The sequence below is a fragment of the Lontra canadensis genome, unplaced genomic scaffold (assembly GCF_010015895.1).
Source record: "Lontra canadensis isolate GAN:19392208 unplaced genomic scaffold, GSC_riverotter_1.0 scaffold2, whole genome shotgun sequence".
In the NCBI taxonomy this organism is placed as follows: domain Eukaryota; kingdom Metazoa; phylum Chordata; class Mammalia; order Carnivora; family Mustelidae; genus Lontra; species Lontra canadensis.
Genome location: NW_022630996.1, coordinates 58,340,136 through 58,353,764, shown reverse-complemented (window position 1 = coordinate 58,353,764; position 13,629 = coordinate 58,340,136).

The window sequence follows — 13,629 nt, the reverse complement described above, 5'->3', positions numbered from 1 at the left end:
TCCTTGTCCTAAGGAGTAGCACTTCCAGCAAGGCTGCCTCTCAAGGCCATGTTCCCACCTCTCATTGTGGACCACTCTGCAGAACAACTAAGAGATGAGTTTTGGGAGAATAATTTCCTTGAGTCATTTTTCAAAAGATGTTGGAACGTTCTTTAATGTTGTTAATTTGAACTTTGAAATGACTCCGTTATTTTGTAAGTACCATATCCTGGTTAGCTAACTATGGCTGACAGTCCACCCTTTGTCTTGACTGCACCCAAATTGTGTCTAGTGCCTCAGAGAAGGAAATAAATTTTATGTACTTATTGCCTCTGAATTTTTTTTACCTTTCTGCCATTAGCTTTTATAACTCTTTTCAGCAGATGAAATTGAGACTTGAAAAGAGGAAAATTAAAGCCTTTGATAAAATTTAAAAATCCAGTAAATTTCTTTTCTGGTCATATTTTAAACTGCTAGATCATTTGTTCATTCTTTCTTAAGCTAAACACCAGAACACATGCATGCACCCTACACAGGCATAAAGACAGACACATCCTCAAGGTTGATGGGACTTGTTAGAATCTTCTGGTGGCTTGAGATTAACATGCAGGAAAGTGGTTGGGAAGTGACTGTGAAATTCATGCCTCTGGGGAGGTAGAGGGAACAGCTTTGTGCTGAGGCAGACGTTGAACTGTAAGGCGGCCCTAACAGAGGCCTATGCCGGTATCAGGGAAACTCTGCAACAGGGATGGTGCTTCTTTCTTGTTCTTCTTGGGGCAAGGCTGCCTGGCCTTCATATACCAATATCTACCTGTCACTGGATGAGAACTGCCCAGGGAGGAGGCATGACCTTGCACAAAGTAGCTCTCAAGCCAAGGGTGATTCCCTAAGAGGAACTTGGCTGAGAGCCATCAGTTGCCAGCCCTCCCAGCAACTGGGGAATGGGTGTCCCGGACTTGAAGGACTGGACCACACCCCACAGTGTCCACTACGGAACTCCAGTAAAAATGTGGACGTGAAAGCTCCCCAATGGCTTCTGCTTCAGGCCTTTATTTTTTGTTCTGTTTGGCTTTTTAAGATCATCCAGACTTTTCCTCCTCTCTCCACTCTTTATACTTTAATTTTGAGTATTTTTAAGCTTTCCCAAGCTAAAGATTAAAAATCAAGCTAAAACAGTACTTGGCCTAAGACTCCTAAAAAATACTCTGGGTAAATACCAGGTGGTAGGCTTTGCTCCAAAGGAGTCATTTTCTGAATCAATTTGGGCTTCTGAAAAAAGACAATTGAGTTTAGGAGGCAGGGAAGTTGGAGGCTGCCTGTGCTGTTGATTAGAATGGTCATGGAAAGATTGCCCAGGCCCTGCAGCTCTGAAATAGTCTCCATTTATAACTAGCTCTGAACTCTCATGGTGCTTATGATCAGCGTCACTGACCTGGCCCTTGGAATGAACTGTCTCCTCTTGTTTATCACTTTGTGTCTAATTGGAATTCTCAGGCTTGACTGCCTGGAGCCTCCAATCCTTCGAGGTCAGGCCAGACTCCTGATTCTCCAAGTCCATGACCAGGGCATACATGACATGTGAAGCTGACATCACTCCTGTCCCGGTTTTTGCCTAATATGGGAAATAAGTTAACCTAATGGAGCTTCAGTAAAAGACATAACAGGTACTCACACTTCGCCTGGATATTGCTAAATACGGGCTGATAACAAGATTGAAAGATGGGTGAGAGCCTTTGGGATGCAGGGGTGCTTGAAACAGGAAAGTAGATGGGCAGCTGTGGTAGGCAGAATTGCTAAAGTAGTTCCCCCTCCCCATTCTAAAGGTGTCCCATCCTAATCCCAGAACCTGTGAGGATGATGAAGTATCACTTCCATGATTCTGTGGTCATAAACACAGTTTACTTTGCAATAAAGGGATCATCCTACATTATCCAGATGGGCCCAGTGAGATCACAGAAGCCTTTACAAATGGAGAACTTTCTTCAACTGGAGCAGAAAAGGAGGGCAGAGAGCATAGAAGACTGTGATACACTGTTGTTGCTCTGAAGATGGAGGGACCATGTGAGAAAAAATGTGAATGGCTTCTAAGAGCAGAGAGAGAACCCCAGCTGACATCCCCCAAGAAAGCTGGGCCTCAGTCCGACAGCTGCAAGGGACTGAATTTTGCCAGCCCCCTCAACGAGCTTGGAAGTGTGTTCTTTACCCAAGCCTCCAGACAGGAGTCCAGCCCAGGCATTCCCTAAATTCGGCCTGAGACCCTGAGCATGGGATGCAGCCTAGCCTGCCGGGACTTCTAACCCACAGAACTGTGAAATAATAAATTGGTGTTTTAAGCTACTAAATTTGTGGTAATTGGTTACTACAGCAGTAGAGAACTAGTACAGTATCCAAGATAACAAGTCTACTCAGTATTTTGAAAAGTGCTGTTTCTCTGGGGAAAATGAGAATTTTTTTTTTCTTTTTTTGAAGGTTCCACGTATAAGTGATACCATTCAACATGTTTCCTTGGCTTATTTCACTTAGCATAATGCCCTCCAGATTTATTCAGGTTGCTGCAAGTGGCAAGACGTTCTTTTTTTTAATGGAGGAATAATATTCTTATATATGTATTCTCTCTCTGTGTACATTCCTATATAGAGACATTTATATGTGTGTGTGTGTGTGTATTCCTATATATATAATTGTTACACATACTCATACACACACACGCACACACTCCACATTTTCTTTATCCATTCATCTGTTGACGGATGCTTTCGGTTGTTTCTATGTCTTGGCTGAGGTAAATAATGCTTCTGTGAACAGAGGTGTGCAGATATCTCTTCAAGATAGTGATTTCAGTTACTTTGCATATATACCCAGGAGTGGGAATGCTAGATCATATGGTAGTTTAATTTTTAACTTTTTGAAGAACTGCCATATTATTTTCCATAATAGCTGTACTATTTTATATTCTCCCTGGAAAAAAGAGAGAGAGAGAAAAAACCAACTATGTGAACTCCGATGATGGTGAGGTAAAGTGAGGGGAAGGATGCGTTCATTATCTCGACTTTGGTAATCATTCTACAATGTATATGTATACCAAGTCAGCACATTGTACACTTCAAATACATATTAGTCAATTATTCCTCAGTAAAGTTATAAATAAATATTTTAGAAAATGAAAAGAAAAAGGAAACTAGAATCTGCCTCTGAAACCAATCTGGTGCAAGAGGGGGAGGGGTAGACTAAGATCCAAAGTTTACGTATGTGCATATATTATGTGCTGGCTTGAACTTCGACTTTATAGATGCCATCTGCTTATTTCTAATACTTATCTGATATATCTAATACTTATTCTGATATTATCTCCATGGGCTGCCCATTGGTGTTCAGAGAAATTAACTGATTTGTCCAATGAGTTCTTAGTCCTAGCTGCACTCCAGAATCACTTAATAAGCTTTAAAAAAAAATCCAGATGTTCAAGACTTACTGCTGACCCACTCAGTCAGTGCAATCCAGGCCTCTGGCCCCTTTTAAAGTTACTTGGATGCTTCTGATGTAACCCAGATGATGTTCGGCAACCATCCATTTAAAGTGTGGTCCATGGAATCCCTTCAGGGCAACACACCAGTGGTGGTCTCCCGACAGCCATCCCCTTCTTCCTTTACAACAGAACCCCAGTTAAGTTCAGGTGGCAAAGTGCCTAGCCTTAAGGGATACACCACAGTCGTCTGAATTTTACACCTTAGTCAATTTTCTCACATTTCACTTTCCCAATTTCACTTTCCCAGATCTCTTGTAGCTAGAAGCAACCAGTAACTGTCTGACCAAAAGCATCTAAGGAGACCCTGCCAGGAATGAGGAATTTCTGGGAAAGATTTTACTTCTGAAAAAAGATAAAAGTACTCACAGAGAGCTGTCTGGTACCATTCCTTGGGTATGGTAGTGAGAGGATCTGCTACTGGGAGCAGCAGTCCTCTGTGGCCACGAGGTCAAAGGTCTGAGATGAAAAGCTAACATGCTGAGAAGTTAGAACAGAAAGAAAGCTCAGGACTCTGAGGACACCATTGAGGCACACCAACTCTGAAACAACTATTAGGAGACTTTTTACTATGTGAGGTAGTTAGATTATGGAGTATTTTGCTACATACAGTGAAAAGTATTTCTAACTACACACAGGACTAACATAGAATACAAATCAATTTTTGGTAATGGGGCCTAGATTACTTGTATTCTGCACAACCACCCAATTCACTGCACTGAAGTAAACACACCGATTCAGGATCACCTATCCAGAAAATGAAGCTTCTTCGAACTGGCCTGTTTTTTCCACTTTATCGTGCAGTAAATGGATGGAAAGACGTCTGTATCCTTTTCTTGTTACAAAAGTCCCCATGGGAATGTTGGTATTAGTTATATCAAAAAATAAAAGTAAGGAAATAACCTGAAGAAAACACATTTACAAGTTTTTTGTTAAAGAAAAAGTCTATAAAATCCATATTTGCATATGAACTGGAAAGTAATGGGTATGTGGGGAGGGGTGGTAGAAGGGGGGGCGGAGCCTGAACAGGGCTCACTTTTCACACTAATTACAAAGGACTGCTGAAGGATCATAGCTCCCAGGATCTCTGAAAATGCTCAACATAATCAGTTTATACAATTTTTTTAAAGAATTTTATTTGTTTGAGAGAGAGCAAGAGAGAACATGAGCAAGGGGTAGGGGAAGAGGCAGAGGGAGAAGCAGATTCCCAGCTGAGTGCAGAGCCTAAAGCAAGGCTCCATCCCAGGAACCTGGGATCATGACCCAAGCTGAAGGCAGACGCTTAATTGACTGAGCCATCCAGGCACCCCTCTACAACTTTTCATAAATATGTTAACTTTGCATATTAAAGTACCCCCTAATATCCTAGATATATAGAAAGGCACAATCTCCTTTTCTATAAAAGCTCCCACACTTCTTTTTTTTTTTTTTTTAAGATTTTATTTATTTATTTGACAGAGATCACAAGTAGGCACAGAGGCAGGCAGAGAGAGGCGGAAGCAGGCTGCCTGCTGAGCAGAGAGCCTGATGCGAGGCTCGGTCCCAGGACCCTGAGATCATGACCTGAGCTGAAGACAGAGGCTTAACCCACTGAGCCACCCAGGTGCCCCAAAGCTCCCACACTTCTTATTTAGAGTGTCTTTGTATCTTCATCATGACCCCTAGAGTTGTCTCTGATATTTCCATTTGGAAATGATTTCCTGCGTAGTAAATTATATGTGTGCTCCTGAAGTGAGTAGCCATCTCCCTTTTGTTCCTTGTCCTATCCGTAGTCTAAAGCACAATGCTTTGAACATAGTAGGAGGTATTCAGCCAGTGTCAACTGCAAGATCCCAAAAGACCCAGCAGGTGACCTCTTCTTTAAGAACTGCTAATCTTAAGAACTACTATTTTATAAGGCGCCTGAGCATATCATTAGATCATTCTCTCAGATGGGGCCCCAAACACAGAAAAGCAAAGCATTCTCCTAAACGTCACAGAGCTAAGAAGCTGCAGAGAGAACTATCTGAATTTATTCCTGCGCCCTTTCTCCAGGGTCATTCCTCGCAATGCCCAAGTCACTCTTCTTTAAAATCAATCTCAAATATATGTCCCCTGTGGAGATTACATAGAATAGCAAGGTAACTATCTACTCTCAACAAATGACATTCTGGCATTTAATAGAAAAAAAAACCTCAATTGTGGGTTTCTCATAAAATTACAATTTAATGTCCTTGATGTAGAGATACATAGCTCTTATACATTAGATAAAGCATGATGACTAGTACATGGAAATTTAATATCCACTCACCATGGTAATGCATCAAAGCACAAGCTTTTAGACCCATTTTCTTTCATTTCACAGTCTTCCTATCCCAGTTCAGTGTTTGCAGCAAGAATCAGGATCTCACTAAACGTACAAAGTAAGTCTGGCCACTTCCTGTCTCACACTGGGTGCATCAAGGATTTTAGTCCATAGTGGCTAACAGTCAATAGAAAGACTTGCAGAAATGTCCTTAAAATGTGGATAAAATCAAGCCTGGTCAAAAGGAGCTGCCATTTCCCCATCACCAATGAGCCTAGATGTTCCTTTGAGGACATCGTTCAAAAGTCCCATTGATCAATCTGAGATCGCTCCTGTTTTAGAACAAGAAGACGCCCTTCCCCAACAAGGCCTTAGACCTAAGATGTAGTGAATAAATGTTTGTGTGAATGCTTGTGGCTTGAATTTGTCAGAATGGCTTTCTCCCTATACGAAGGAGCTCCTTCCCACATGGCCCCAGGAGAAACAAAGTGAACCAGGATTGCATTAGGTTTGGCAAAACTGTCTTCAGGCACATGCCTTGCCTAGACTAGTCCTGAGCAACTTTCTGACACTCCAACTGCCTCCTGCCACCCAGGACTTTATTACTTACTAGTTTCCTTTTCTGAAAGGTCAGTACAATGAGAAATGGCTGAAGTTGGGTTTCATCCATTTTTTGAACTTTAAATTTTATTTGCAATGAGCAAGACTCTAGCTACCTGAAATCAGGAGATTAAATCATTTGTTGAACGAATAACCTTACGAAGTACTGATCATAGGCCAACAAGGCATGGCAACTGAGCCATCAGGAAGCTTACCGAGAACTAAGGGCATATAAACAGAAGGGTGACATGAGATCTGATTCTATATCAGATTAAAAGTATCCTTTTGTGTGGGGGGTGGAGAAGGACGTGCTCTTTAAATCCTAACTCTCAACAAGCCTGGATCTACACTGTTGACTCAGCCAGGAAGAACACTTTGAGGCACACACAGAACAGGCTTACTCAGATGGCAGGAGACCTTACCAGCCAAAGTCCAAGAAATGCCAAGAATCTAGAAAAGAGACACAAATTATTTCAAATAAGAGTTTCTAAAATGATGGTGTTAGCTTTTTTTTTTTTTTTTTGATGGTGTTAGCTTTTGTTGGACAAGTGTGATAGTTTTGTTTAAATAGAAATCAGCTATGTCTTGATACAGAAAAAGTTTAGAAGTTTATCTTGATGCCTGCAAGTCTTTTCAGGTCTGCATGTCTACTCTGGGCTTTTTGGGGTGCCTGTCAGTGTTTCCAGAGATATTTATGTGTTGGTGATACTCCATTTCATAAATACTTTCTGGATAAAAATATAACTCCTTAAGTACTAGGTATGTTAAAACATAAGCCTAACTGCAAAGGAACTTACCAACCCTACACTTAAATTCCAGGATAGCATTTTGGTTAGAAATGTGACATGAAAATCACTTAATTGATGAGGTATGATAGTTATGTTTGTTCCAACAAGGCTTTCTTATGTAATTTTTAAAATGTTTTTACCTTTTGAAGAGTTAATACATATGCATGGTGCAAAATTCTAGAGGAAAAGAAAATGCAGGAAAAATACACATCTCCCTTAACTTGCTTTGAATTTTAAAATTATGTGATGGGAAGAGGTACAGGACAGTGGAAAAAACAGTCTCTTAAAAGGAGAATAAAAACAAATGGAGAGAGAATATTAAATGAGTTTTAATCCATAGTTTGGAAAAGAAGTGGAAAGAAGCCATAACTCTGTCTACAGAGAAGACATTGTAGGAAAAAGTAAATAATAGATTCTATATGTTTCTTTATGTGGTTCAGTACCTAGTACTAGATGTCAGTTGCCTGCCATATATTTATTTACCTATGGTACAATCACTCTGCAAGTTAGGTTTAATTGTCCCAATTTACTAATGAGGTTGAGAGTAAGTCATTTTCTTGGATATGAATCCCAGCTCTGCCTCTTTCCAGCAGGGAAAGTTTAAGTTTAAGCTTAAGTTTATGGAAATTTTTGAACCTCATTTTCCTCATCTATAAAACAGGAATAAGTAATATCATGAGCATGTGTGTAAGTTCCTTAGCACAGTCTCTTGGACATATGAAAACTTAATTCTTTTATCACTAAGTTGTATCACTAAGCTAAGTCATCTCAGCCCTCATCCATGTGACTGGAGTTTTATTTCTTCAGAAAATTGAACCCAAGGATCTTACTTGCCATTGTAAGTGATTATATTATAACATTTTGCTCAGTCTCTATGAATCATCAAATTTCAAAGACATCTACTTATATTAGAAAAAAAGAAAGAAGAAAGAAAGAAAGAAAAAGAAAGAAAGAAAGAAGAAAGAAAGATGGATGAAGGAATGAAAGAAGGAAGGGAGGGAGGGAGTGAGGGAGGGAAGAAGGGAGGAAGGGGAAGGAAGGAAGGAAGGAAGGAAGGAAGGAAAGAAGGAAGGAAGGAAGGAAAGAGAAAGGAATGGAATGGTATGAAATGGAATGGAGGGAGATAGAGGAAGGAAGAAGAAAAGAAAAAGGAAAGGAAAGGAAGAAAGGGGAGGAAGGAAGGAAAGGAAAGAAAAGGGAGAGAGGGTTGGGGGGAGGGAACAGGAGAGGAGAAGAGAGGAGAAAGAAGGAAAGATATAGGCCCTCTATCTCCATTTCTTATCTATGAATCCCTGATTCTATGGTGGTATGAGCCTCACATCTCCTTTATGCTCTCCATAGTTCAATGGACTATCAGTTATAAGGGGTTCTAGCCTTTTGTAGGGTAATGAACTACATTTTTTTTTTTCTCAATAAACTCCACTAACACATGGCCACCCAGAGAGAGGAGAAAACTTTTCTAGGGTCTGTCTTCAGAGCCAGATTAAGAAGGCCAAATGGGCATCTGGCAGGGACACCAATCTGTAAGGGGCACCAAAACATTGCTGGACATAATAAGATTCATAAAACCATGTTAACCAAAACTCACCTCAGGGAGAGTATGTATATGTATGGAATACTTTGTTAGACTGTTGAACATAAGAGCCAAGTCCTCCGGGACCATTCTGGAGTAACACTAGATGTTCATCAAAATACCAAGTATCGGTTCAGGGTTCAGTTAACTGAATGCTTACTGTTTTGCTCTTGGGGTGTAAAGGATTGAGACTTGAGTTGGGTACTTCTCACCAGCCTCCAACGTCCTCCACCCTTTCTCCATGCAAAACTCAGCCTCACCAAAAAACACTGTTGAAAAATAGTTGGAGATAAAATTTAAGAGGATAACCACATACTCATAGATCTTGATTTATATTTCCAACTATTACCTGGGATGTCATATATAGAACCTATACCATGTCTTGATGTTAGGTTTACATCTCAATCCTCTACACTACAGGCTGTTTGTTGGAGCTCTTCCCTTCCTGGAAGAGGGAGACATGCCTGATTTCACCAAGAATACAGATTGAGCCATCGCAGTAGAATTTGTTGGCCCCACATTTTGCTAATGGCCCATTCACCACTACACATAACTAAGTCAAGCACTACTCCCTGCTATTATTTGCAATTGCCAGTAATAATGTGTGTGTCAGTGAGTTGATCCTATTATATAGAGCTGTTGGGTTGTGGCTCCATCTATCTTGCAACATTTTGGGGTCTTTCTTGATGCATGTGTAGATAATGACATGACAGCAGCATAGATAATTTTGCCTGAGTAGTTGGCCATTAACTGTAAACATGTTGATGGTGGTTTATTCCATGTCAAATTCCGTATCCTTGTCAGGTTTTTGTGCCATGTTATATGGACACACACACACACACACACCCCTCACACACACACACACAACAAAACCAGAAATCTCATTCATCTTTACTTGTAGACTAAAGAGGAATGGATCTGAATAACCACCGTGTTACTATGTACCTTGCTACTTCAAACATTGAAAATGGAGATTTTTTTTTTTTTTATGTAAGAAGATACACTTTGTTATCATGCATATACAAGGGAATGATTTGATCATAGCACAACCTTGAGGACATGTGAGTCTGTGTGACTTGAGGAGTTCTGGACACAGACAAATAAGTATCCTAATAAGTATCAAATTCATAAGCCAAGGAAAAGAAGCTCTTGTAGTGGGTGAATTTCTGTGCATTAGAAATGTCATTAAAAAGTGGTATTGAGAGAAGATGCACCAAAGAAGCTTCAGCATGTTCCTTTGTCCAATGATAAGATTTGTTTTAAAATTTATGTGAATATCTGGAAGTAAGTTATAGAAAATGCAAAATCTATCCTCCTGCTTAAAGCAGATATTAGTTGACAAGCCACGTGATAATAATGGTTCTAGTCAGCTCTTGGTATCTTTGCGGTATTTAAGGGAGAGAGTATAAATGAAATCTTTTGTGTCCTGCTTCAGCTAACTATGAAAGGAATCAATATGTCCAATCTCATCCAAGATTTCTTTTTGAACTATAAGCTAACACTTCATGTGTGTGGATCAATTTGCACTGATAGTTCCCCTTCCTAGGCTTGGTAAACTGTCAAGCTTTTCTGCCTAGTCACAGAAAGGAGTAGTTATTTGTATAATTCACTATCATGCAGTAGCTGCAAGAAATTTGTTTACAAAAACAAAAATGCTCAGTCTTTATATAGTAACAAAATCTCCACCAGGAGATAAAAACCAAATCTTTGTGTCTTCCATGATTTTTGTTAAGGAATTGGTAGCTGACACATCATCTCTTTCTGTGTAGGACGTGACTTCCAATGGTAGCATGTTTATTTTGTAACAGGGCAAAATTATGAAAATTAGTAATGTGTTTCTTTCTTTGTCTCTCTGAGAGGGTGGTCTTCATCCAGCTGGCCTGAATGTCCATCTAATTGAAGGGCATGGGGAGGGGTAGGATGCAGTGGGGTGGAGATAGGGATTTATAGTAAGAAAGAATGCAAAAAAAAATATATTATTCAAATTCCAGCATAAGAAATAAGATTATGCAGGAAAAATTAAAATAAAAAGGACTTCCAAGTCAGGTTATTGCCTTGAGAGAGGATTTTCCAAATACTATTATCTTTCCTCTATAACATATCACCATCTCAGCCTGGAAGATCCAGTTTATAGAGTTCTGTGGGTTAGAGAAGAAACCTTTGCTTCCTGACAGCAAAGCTCCAAGACCTGCTGCTACACAAAAGAAGATACAACATCATGAAGTGGAAGGCAGCCCACCATCCTTCTTCCCAGGGGATGGTAGAAAGAGGGAAGTAGGATGGAGAAGGAAAACTAAGACAGCAAAGTACAGCTTTGCTGTACATATGTCCCCCACCCCAGCTTGATGAGCAAGGGAAACTCAGAAGGAGGGGGGCAGAGGGATTCTTGCCCCAACTCTTCACTTGAAACTCTGAGAGGGATTGCCTCACAGACTGCTCTGCACCAACCTGGAGAGAACCCACATCATTTAGCTGTGCAGGTCAGGAGGATGTTGTGGTTTCCCCAAGAAGCCTTGATTCCCATGTGGTGTATCTATAAGATCCTGCAGTTGCGGAGACGGGGGTGGAGAGAGTCTCAGTGGGGGTTGCTCTCATGGGGTTGGGTGATCTGTAGAGAGGGTTACAGAACAAGTCTCCAGGCCAGGGACTCAGAAGTGTTGGTAGGCCCTGAGAAACCCAAAGTGGGACTGAGTCAGTAAAGGGGAGACAAGATGAAAGAGTGGCCACGGATCTTTCAGATGACCTTTAAACACATGAAGACCTTGGAGACTGCTCTAATCCTTCCCAACCATCGGCATTGAAGAAGAGGCCCAGAAGAATATGAAAAAGTGAAAACTTGTGTGGGAAGCGGAGAGGAGCATAGAGATAATGCTAAATCGACACCCATAAGAACTTTGGGGGCACTCTATGCTGTTCCATAGCCCCACAATTGAGCCACAGGTATCAACTGGGCAAGAACCAACCAAGGGAATGGGTCCATCACCCCAAAGACTACTGTCCCAGGATCATGAAAAACACATCCATATCCACAGAAGCCATTTTGGAGAGGATTTAGGGGGACACACAATATAAGAGATCACAGAGACTCTTTGTTTTTGTTTTTTACTTTTTCCCCAAAGCTGAGCATTATTTAAAGGGATAGTTTCCTTTATTCATTTGAACTAAGATTTCACACAGATAAGGGCTAAAAGTTAATAATTTTCCCCTCCCAACAACTTCCACCACCACTACTAGAAGTCAGGGGAAGCCCACAATATTTATGGATAAAAATAAAGAAACATGGGATGCCTGGGTGGCTCAGTCAGTTAAGCTTCTGCCTTCAGCTCAGGTCATGATCCTAGGGTCCTGGGATGGAGCACCACATCTGGCTCCCTGGTCAGTAGGGAGCATCTCCCTCTGCTGCTCTCCTGCTTGTGCTTGTGCTCTCTCTCTCTCTCTCTGTGTGTGTGTGTGTGTGTGTGTGTGTGTCAAATAAATAAATTTAATTAAAAAAATAAAATTTAAAAAATAAATAAAAATAAAGGAACAAATCTCAGTTGTAGTAGATTTAACTTAAAGTTAAATCTGCAACCCTGCTATATTTGCTTTTGAAAGCCATGAGAAATATGTGTTTATGTGCACCAAATAATACTTTAGTTGACAATTTAAAAAACAAAGTTTATCCTTCACCTAGCATATATAGCAAGAGTACTCAAACATGAAAATGAAAAATAATTCCTCTAAATAATGATCTAACAAAAAACTGGTGTAGCCAGAAATTATTTGTTTTCACAGGAAATTACTGGTTGGGATAAAGCGTGTGAAAATGACTTTCTTTTTCTTGGACCATTTTAGAAAATGAAGGATTGGCCATCACAACTAACGTGACAACATATTTGCAACAAGTGAGTGACTTTTTCCATGGATATTTTTCCATTGGAGATTTTTGTAGAAAAAAGAAAAACAAGAAAAGAAGGATATCTGGGGCCATTTAAGAAAAACAACCCTCAATTCCATCAATGATAACTGTCTATATAAACCATAATCTTATTGCAATATGACACAAGGAATATGTTTTAGCCAAAAAAAGCTAATTTCTGGTGATATCCTACAAATGGCAAGAGCAGCAGTAGACATTATGTGAGAGATTTTTCTACTTTTATACATCGAAAAAGGTCTTGTGTGAATCACACTGTCTTAGACAAATCCACCATGATAATCACTCTGTGACCTGGAGAGTTTTTGAACATTCTTCGTAAGTACATCCTCAGGGCATAACATCTTTGGTCTGTCCTGGAGATAGCACTATGACACACACCTGTTCTCAAACATTCCCTTCCTGGGTGGTCTCCTAGCATGTACTCTCCATATAGGGCTATAAAAGCAGGTCTTACCAGAGGTTGGGTTGTGGAGATCCACTTGTTTTGTGGCAGCCTAAGACATGCTTCTGTATATGTCACCTTAATAAACCATATCTTGTCAAGCTGGACTTGACCTTTTTTCCAACCTTACAATTCCTTCAGCCTTTGGAGGTCCTTTTGCATATACCTTCTGTTCACAGAAGTCTAGAAACTGATAATGACACCAATGTAGTATAATATCTTTATTTCTTAAAGCTATAGGAGAATATATTGTTTTTATAGAACCAAAATGTTAATGTGTTCTTATTAATTTAAGATTATAACACTAATTATATTTCATTCTATAGTTATAATTATCTAAAATGTATATCCTCTTTCAGAGGTTTGTAATACATGGTATAAGAACATAATCTGAGAGCAAAAGGGTGCCAGTTGCCATCAAGTTAAGGACAGGGTTCAATATAAAAGTACAAGTTTCCAAAGATCTGGAGCTTATGTTCCAATAGCAGCAAGTCATTGCAAAGCCCAATGCCCTGATCTAA